Here is an 8,987-nt window from a genome sequence, read left to right as displayed (position 1 = left end):
GTCATGCAAACACCACACTTACTGTATCTCTCTATGAACGAGCTTCTCACCATGTCAGCGCTGAGTCACATTTACCGGCTGCAGACTGCCATGAGTCAGTTTCTTCATCATTTCCCACATCCCTTTTTTTGTATGTTTGAGGAATTTAAAACTTGAGTGATAAAAAGAAAGAGAGACATGGACGACATAAACAGATGCAGTAAGATACACATCGGTGTGGTGCCCTGTTGTGTTATGTGAAATCAGTCGCTCGTAGTGATGAACCCGCAGTCAAATAATCACCCAGCTCTGCAGCTCCCCTCAGCTCAACTTCATAGCTTTCAGCTTAATGAGCCTCATTCACAAACCGTACGTACCCAAAAATCTGTACTTAAACAGCGTGTACGAAGGTTTTATGCTAAAATCTGGGTTTCATCAAGACCATGTGTACGCAAAAATGATGATGGCCTGGCCCGCTCGCTTAATGTAAACGCACACCTTTTAACTAAATGCATCTCATATTAAAATTGCATTAATTAACAATGCTTTAATAGACGGTAACATTTAAAACCGTTAACTTACTAATCATCGGCCAAATGTATTAAATCACTATGAAATTCACGCCCTTTCATCCTCATCAATTATTATATTAATAAAATGTATTATAGACTATTTATTGAGGTTTTTTAATGCAGTTTTCAACATAAATTTAATCTCTAAAACTAACAAGAAGAATATGTTTTGATGTTATTGTGGTTATATAGATGTAATGTATGGTGCTGTTAGATTGCTGCTCGACCGTCCCGGTAATAACGGAGTGCGGCGGAAAGCGGGAGAGCAAACTGCTAAATGCCGACGAATATGGACTGAAGAACATATTTTATATATGTTTGATGAATACATGTTGTGAATTTTGAAAATGATCTTTATCTGCAAGTTTGCAGAAATACAGAATGAATAAACTCTCTCTCTGTATCTCTCAAGACAAAAGCTGCACAGCATTCAAACGTTGATTTAGAATTTGAATGACAACGCTATGAATGAAGCTCTGAGATTTCCCGAACAGCCCGAATACAATTCTGAAATAAATCACCTTGTTGGAAGACATCACTTTCCCCCTCATTTTTTGGACATCTCCCACTTATAGATGTTGGTCCAATAATTGTGGAGTCTCGGGTGGTGGAGGAGGTCCACGTCCTCCTCCACCACCCGTTTCCTTCTTTTTCTTCTTGTCTTTTTTTTCATCGTGTCTCCCGTGGAAACACTTCGAAAAAAACTTTTCTGCCTTCCACCTTGGACACTAGTGTCAATTTCTTCAGTAGGTGTGTGTTGTTTTTTATATTTGGGGGCCATGCTTTTCTCTTTTACAACAACTTCACTGCTTCCTCCGTTTCCTTTGTGGCAATATGCTGATTGCATCTAGTCTGTTATTAGGAGTCACTTAATATTGATTTTCTAAATGTTTCCTGATCACCACCATGGTAAAAGTTATTTCTGCTGATACTGCGCTTCATATAACATTGTTATTTGACTGTTTTGTATTTTCTGTTCACTTGAACAGCCATGTATGAGTGAGAGAGTGGCGTTAACTAGACTAGTCTGTAAATCGTTTCCATTACTTCACTTTGCCCACACTGATGCAAGAAAATGCATTTGCCAGTGATCATCTTATTTGCATATTACTCCAGTGATGAAATAAATCAATGTCAGAACCATTCTGAGTTTTAAGTGAAGTACTTGACTTAAATCCTGATTCTCTAGTCCAGGGAAAGGATTTCTATGGCACACAGTGATTGAATTTAATTCACGTATCACAGTAATCCTTTTCAATTTGAGGTATTTTTCTCTTTTTTGTTCTTCAAATAGGGTCTATTATCTTTGTTATTTGTTTTTAAGAGGAGATAAAAAGTTTTTAATATTTGTTTTGGGTAATTTAATTATATTAATCGGGAATTTAAGAAATAATCTTTGGGCTCTTCGAGTCACCCCATCACTCCCTCTCCCCCGCCCCCCACCAGCCCAAAGCAGCCTTGCTCTATTTCCCCGGCGTCCGTCTAATTTGGCCAAATCCCAACGTCCCCCCTAAACCCTCAAACCCTGAACCCTCATGAGTGGTTGAGTGTGAGAGGCTGTGAGGGCTTGAGATGGTGTAAATAGGAATGGGACAGTAACTTCATATCATTTATTTACTCGTTTTTGTCAAAACAGCTTCAATGACAAAATCTAATATTTGATGAATAAATAAATAAATATTCTGATTTCATGTTTATTTTTTGCTCCATCTTTAACCCTTAATGTTTCTGTGTGAATGTAATAGACCTGGGCCCTATTCCTCGTACGTGGTTCAACTAAGTCGATCAAATGTCCTATTATCCAGCTTAAATTAACTCGATGATTGACATCAGGCTATCTCGGTTCCTCAAAGGCTGATCCGCGCTCAGACAGTCTCGTTAATTTGAACCAGACGTCAGTCAACAGGATCGTTGCGCGTGTCCGTCCTACTTCAAAAGGGGGAAGCGTCGATCACCGAAACCATGATTTTCTAACAGTACAACGGCAAATCAACTCAAAGAAAGAGCCTCTTTTTACTCCGCTGACGAGCAGGAGATGATCATGAACACATATGAGGAATTCAAGACCATAATCATGGCGAAATCTAACGCTGCGAGGGCTAGACAAGAAGCATGGCAAAATATCGCAGACTTTGTTAAATGCGCAAGTGTTGGGAAAATGTATAGGCTCATTTTAAGGCCTCATCACCCCAATCAATCAGATGATATTTCTTTAAATGTGCTGCTGGCAGTAGGCTTAATGGAATGCATCATCCAATGAGATCTATAGCGAAAATAATTCTATCAACTCTTTCAGAATAAGTAGATAAAAACACGCCCAAAGATAATCTAACTGATACGAATTAATAGATACTTATGAGGATATATGTACTGTATGCACTTATGTATCATGTACTATATATATGTGTGTATATACATGTATGTGTAGATTACCATATAGAATAGGAGTTTGAATATGTGTGTGTGAATCTGTGTATGGACGGATCAGTGTGTGTGTATTATTCATAATAAGCAGTGAAAATGAATTGTGTGTAATTCTCTCTATTCGTATCATGAGTCCACCTTAATCATGTTCTACAACAATGATATCTATGGTGTACTAATAATACTGTCATATCATTATGAGTGCTTTCAACCATCATGTAGTTCAACCAGCCATCAAGAGGACACGGGAGCAAGTAAAAACTAAGCACACAAACATTATTTAGAATGGTGAGTCAATACAACATGTGCCATGGTGATGTAATGAACACATCCATAAGTTTCTTAAGCGCCAAATAAACTTTATGAACAACACGGCATGCAGCGGCTTTCCCGATGTTCTCCACGTCACCGACACTGTACAAACATGAACCGTCGGTACAAAGCGCGAGGCTGTGATACAGTCCGTGAGACAGTAGATGGCGTGTGGTGTTCAATGTACGGCTCGAGAAGGTCTTTAAATAAATGATTCCTTGTCGGCAGAATCGATAGCGCTCGTACAGGAAGTCATCATGATGTGATAATGGATCTTGGCGATCTTGAAGAACTCTCTCCCTATAAAACGCTAATCTGACTAATATCGCTTCCTCATCGATGGATCTCTGAGGAAGGGAGCTGACACTGTTTTCTGGGGGAGTGGCAGCTTATCCAGCGGATCTAGCTCAAGCCTACTCTGGAGCAGGTTCAGGCTTATGGATGTGTTGCTATGGTGATTTTTCCAAACTTGCTTCGAGGAACCGAAAAGTCTCACTTATGTAATCTCATCCTGAAAATTATCCGGCTAACTCAGTTAGCCACGTACGAGGAATAGGGCCCAGGCTGAACACACGTGAGCCGTCCTCTTTGTTTACCTTTTTTTTTAGGTCTCCATGCGTCCACTGGTTACCCCGTGTTTAACGTCACATTGCTATGACTTGTGGGTAATTCCCTTAGGCTAAGTCAGCATACTATGCGGACTTATGGAAAGGGTTCATGAAGGGCTCAAAGGCCAAATCCCAATGTCCCCCTCACGGACTCACGGACTTTGAGGCACGCTCCCGCGAAGTCCGTGAGGGTTTAGGGATGTCCCGTTGTCAAATCATCGAGTGTTTGAGGCTCTCTCACAGACATTTTGAGCCCTTAATGAACCCTTTCCGCAAGTCAGCATGGTATGCTGACTTAGCCTAAGGGAATTACCCACAAATCATTGCAATGTGACGTTAAACACGGGGTAACCAGTGGACCATGGAGACGTAAAAAAAAAAAAGGCAAACAAAGAGGACGGCTCACGTGTGTTCAGCCTGGAGTATTACATTCACACAGAAACATTAAGGGTTAAAGATGGAACAAAAAATAAAATTGAAATCAGAACATTTATTCATCAAATATTTGATTTTGTCATTGAAGCTGTTTTGACAAAAACAAGTAAATAAATGATATGAAGTTACTTCTCATCTTGTGAGTAAAGATCCTGGAAGACGTTTAAATCAGGGAGTACAAAGTATAAAATAAATACACACAATTATACATCATATTTGTTGTCGTTTTCATGGTAACGTGATATGTTGCAGCAAAGTACTGTCCCATTCCTATTTACACCATCTCAAGCCCTCACAGCCTCTCACACTCAACCACTCACCAGGTGACGTCAGTAAGTCCTTGAGGGTTCAGGGTTTGAGGGTTTAGGGGGGACATTGAGATTTGGCCTGGGATTTGGCCTTTGTCTCCGGTGCATTTACATACAACTCTTCCGGACACGCGTGCACGCGCCGCCGCTCGGTCATGTGTGGCGGCCTTGGTTTTCTAGACTCGATCCCCGTCACTCCCGCTCGCTCGTCATCGAGGATTAGCACACTGACACACATTACTCAGCTAGCCTCTGCCGTGTGTTTGTCGAATCTAAAAAGACAAGATGACATGGAACTGCTGCCACTAGGAGACTTCTCAGACAGAAACTACACGTATTCCTCGACTGACTGGGCTTCTGCTGAGACACGTTGTACCAGGAAGGAATATTCGTCCTGTTGAATTAGTTTTGATGCAATGTTTCTCTTCAAGAATTACTGTAAACTCAGATATGAAGTGTTGTCCACCGACAGCGGAGTCTCGTCAGCCGGCGACACACTGAGTGGATAATTTCCTCTCTCTCTCTCTCTCTCTCTCTCTCTCTCTCTCTCTCTCTCTCTCTCTCTCTCTCTCTCTCTCTCTCTCTCTCTCTCAGACACACACACACACACGTAGCTTCTCGGCACGGAGTAGTCACCTTGCGAAGTCACCTCTCTCTCACACCTGGTGCTTGAGTTTTCAAAGCACCTGATCTACTCTCCTGTGGATACACACACACACACACACACACAAATTCGAGATTGTTTCTCCCAGGGGGAAATGTTGGTGTTGAAAGAGAGAGGGAAACGAGGAAGAGAGTAGGAGAACACACATGATCTACCTCATCTATCATGTACCTGTCTTTGTAGTGTGTGTGTGTGTGTGTGCGCATGCTTGTCCATACCTGTCTGAGCAGCCAGTGTTATAAAGCAGCAAAAAACAGTAGCAGAAACCTCCAACATGAGCCTAATTGTGCGTTGTGAAACTATACAAGGGTACCGTAGACATAGAAATTAGCCATGAAATAAAAAGGTTGGTCAAAACGCTGAGACTCAAACCAGCAGATTGCAGTAGAAGTGGCTGTTGCATATATATGGCACCACATTTAATTTCAGCTCCACGATATTGGAAAAAAAGACATTGCAACTATCATGATATATGCAATAAGAATGATGAAAATATGAATATATATATATATATATATATGAATAAATACAGGAATATTCTCCTTAAACGTAATAAGGGTAAGTCAAGTCTTTTGAAAGTAAGTTAAATGTGGTTCACGTTGAGAGCAAAATTATGAGGCTAGCTTTAACAATCATGGGTTTAGCCTCGAAGTTAGCAACAGGCTCAGGCTAACTTAAGGTGGGCTGACCTTTTTAAGGTGGACCATATATTGTCATTTCAGTGACAAGCCGCTCCTCCGTTGCGTCCTCCAAGCGGACGGTACTAACAGAACTACAGCGCCCCACCTCCTTTATGTCCTGCGGATTGTCTGTGTAAGCGTCCGTTTGGGTGAATGTCTCATGCTATGCAATTATTCGCGCAAGTAGATTACATACAAAGTCTATGCACAGACGCGATGAGACTGGAGTGACGCAAATTTGCGATGGCACGGCGCGATTGATGCGAATCACCCAAACGCCCCAAACGCGTGAGTTCGGCGAAAAAATGGCGCACGCTGCCATCAGCGTTGAGATGCTCCCCCTGTCATCAGTGATGTCACTGCCGTTGTTGAATCAGGAAATAAATACTGTAGCCGTCTGTGTTCACCCAGAGCTCTACGATACCTCATATCAATAGAGACCGGACCAAACTATGTATATAAATGTGTGTGTCAACCATTTTCTACAAACAATGAAAAAGACGCTGGCGTATTTACGTCAATATGACGTTATTGTGAGTGTCGATGGAGCTGCTACAATGTTAGCATAGCCTAGCACCGATCGATCTGAGCTCCATTGAGTATTTTAAAAGTAATTTATCTTGCGGAGAGAACGAAGAAACACAAATTCTGACTTTTTACAAATCAGCGTCATTACGTAGTTATTTCGGCATCCGTTTTTTTTACCTTTTATTGCAGTTAAATCACGTTTGGTGTGAACGCACCTTAAGGCAAAACAGTGTTGTCATGATTTGGGGGGCAAGACCACTTAATGTGAAATTAAAGTGAAAGTCATGAGCACCAGGCTCAATGTCAGTCTGATTGAGCATGCAGCACTTGGTGGTTTCAAGCGCATATTATACATATTTATAAATATATAAATACTATGTGTTGTTACTGTAATGACAATATCATGAAATTATTTGACAAAGAAATAATGTGTGGCCTAAGGCAGTGATTTTCAACCACAGGTGTGCCGCAAATTTTGACAGTGTGACTTCTACTGGCCGAAGACGTCGCAATATACACACACGCCGATGTTACCGGTAGCGTCGTTCAGGTTCAATTGAGATAGTGCTACTCTCTTTTCTGCATTTTAGATTCATACTCTTGGATTGACAGTCCACAAATGGCTCCCGTCATTTCTGTACTGGACATATACATCTTTGTTTGAGAAGCCTTTGGAAATGATGGGAACGCTCCCATAATTTCAGTATTTGAGATATAAACTTTTGTTTGAGAAGCCTTTGGAAATGATGGGAGCGTTAGCTCCCATCATTTCTGTACGAACCTTATTCTGAGCTTCATGTTAAGATACAGTTACTCTATGGGGCTTTTATTTTGAAAGGGTGGGACTGGGTGGGTGAGAGAGGGGGAGAGGAGACATATTCATAATGTTTGACACAAACACAGAGGTTATTAAATGGCAGGCTTCATCACAAGTATTTTAGTTAGAATTCACTCTGTGGGGCTTTTATTTTGAAATGGGAGGGGTGGGGGGGTTCGAATGACTGTATGATAGAGAGAGACACAGAGAGACAGAAAGATAGAGAGAGACAGAGTGAGTGAGTGAGACAGGCAGACAGACAGACAGACAGAGAGAGAGACAGTGTGTGTAGAGAGACAGAGAGAGCCTGTGTGCGTGTGTGTAACTGGTTGCCATGGTGAGGACGCACCTGGTGTTAGAGCAGGGGTGTCAAACTCATTGTTGCTCTGGGGCCGCATCAGCATCATGGTTGCCCCCAAAGGGCCGGTTGTCAGCAGGGGGGGGAGGGTGCTGCTGCTCCTTCGTCGTCGGCGGCGGGGAGGGGGGCTGCTGCTGGTGCTGCTGTAGCGGTGCTCTAGCGGTGACATCACTCACTCTAAGCTGCGCAATACACACCCATTATAAAGGCAGAAAAGGACTGAAAAAATCATAAAAGTTAAAAAGGGACAAAAAGATATCAAAAAGCTGAATTATGCGGCAATAGATCAGGGTTTTTTTTTTACATTTTAAAGTTAAAATGGTGTCTAGCTGAAAGTATGAGGATGTTGAAGGATTTGAAAGTTGAAGAAGTTTAAGAGGATTTGAAAATATTCTCCATAGAAACCCATTCAAAATAAAAGTTGCAAAAAGCATAATAATTCAAAAAATTTTAAGATTAGAAATATGAAGAGACATAGCAGACATGAGCTGAAAGAGCTGAACATTTTGATATTTGAACGGTTTCTGTAGCTTAAAAAATGTGGAAGGAGATAAGTGCCAAAAAAAGGGGGGGACGGAAACAGGATAACAATAGTTGGAATGCTTAACAGCATTCCAACAATAACCCAGATGAAAAGCGACTTGTCATTAAATTGTCAGCATATATGTCAGCATATATCCGGCCCTCGGTACAACGGCCCGCCAGAAAATATCATTGTTTATCATAACTGGCCCGCCACACCACAGAGCTGCGGGACGAAAAGTGGCAATGTTAGCTGGCTTTTTGTGCAACATAACGAAGCATCTCACTGCGCTAAACCTCCAGCTTCAGGGACGTGTGATCACAGACATGTGTGACGCAGTAAAAGTCTCCACCGCTGTGTTCTCGACTGCGCATTTTGCTGATAACTGGGCGCACTTAGCACGGAGTTCACTCGGCAATTTGCCAACTTTGCAGCTCAGAAATTTAAATTTTAACTGCTCAGCAATCCGTTTGCAGTTGAAATGGAAAGAGCACCTGTGCACATCCACATGGAGCTGATAGACCTCCAGTGTAATGACACACTCAATGCAAAGTTTGCCTCTGTGGGCGCTGCACAGTTTCCAAGTTTCATCCCCGAAACGATGCCTTAACTCTGCATGTTTGGGAGCACATACCTGTGTGAGCAGCTTTTCTCTGTGATGAAGATGAACAAAAACCCACACAGGAGTCGTCTCACTGATGCACTCCTTCACTCCACATTGAGGGTTTCCACAGAACCTAACCCCAGATATTAACGAACTGGCAGCCAAGAGAAGATGC

The sequence above is a fragment of the Pholis gunnellus genome, assembly GCF_910591455.1.
Source record: "Pholis gunnellus genome assembly, chromosome: 17".
NCBI lineage: Eukaryota > Metazoa > Chordata > Actinopteri > Perciformes > Pholidae > Pholis > Pholis gunnellus.
Note: the sequence above shows the minus strand (reverse complement) of the source record.